The 473-nt window shown below is 43.1% G+C and overlaps 1 pseudogene; it reads right to left on the bottom strand.

Moving 5' to 3' along the window:
• Positions 1-94: 94 nt before the first annotated feature.
• On the bottom strand, positions 95-213 carry LOC111741120 (annotated as a pseudogene).
• Positions 214-473: the final 260 nt, after the last annotated feature.

Genomic DNA, 473 nt, shown 5'->3' with positions numbered 1-473 from the left:
ATTATTATTACTTTAGGCGAAGCAACCCTTTGTTGACCTCACAGATTGCAAGGACCTTGTCAGCTTACAATCCCTTATTTTTTTTTATTTTTTATGCCTACGGCACCTGGTCTTCCTAGGTGGTCTCCCATCCAAGTACTAACCAGGCCCGGCCCCACTTAGCTTCCGAGATCAGACAGGATCAGGCTTGTTCCAGGTAGCATGGTTGTAGACACATCATTTCTTATGATCCAATTAAAGTATCTCAGGATATAGCTTCATATTAAAGGAGTGCCGTGGCCATGCCTCACTCCCTTAGAGCAAATCCACTTGTGTAGGAACTTTGGATCCAACTCAAGCTCCAGCTTGCAACACCTATTAAATATTATAATGGAAAATTCTGGTAGGTGATAGCTGTTGACATCTCTGTCTCTCTGATCCCAGGTTTTCGCCTTATAAGATGACCCATGTCCTTAAAAGCTCAGTATGCGTCA

The sequence above is a fragment of the Pteropus vampyrus genome, unplaced genomic scaffold (assembly GCF_000151845.1).
Source record: "Pteropus vampyrus isolate Shadow unplaced genomic scaffold, Pvam_2.0 Scaffold73, whole genome shotgun sequence".
Classification (NCBI taxonomy): Eukaryota; Metazoa; Chordata; class Mammalia; order Chiroptera; family Pteropodidae; genus Pteropus; species Pteropus vampyrus.
The sequence above is the reverse complement of the archived record's forward strand: the minus strand, read 5'-3'. Positions and strand labels throughout refer to the sequence as shown.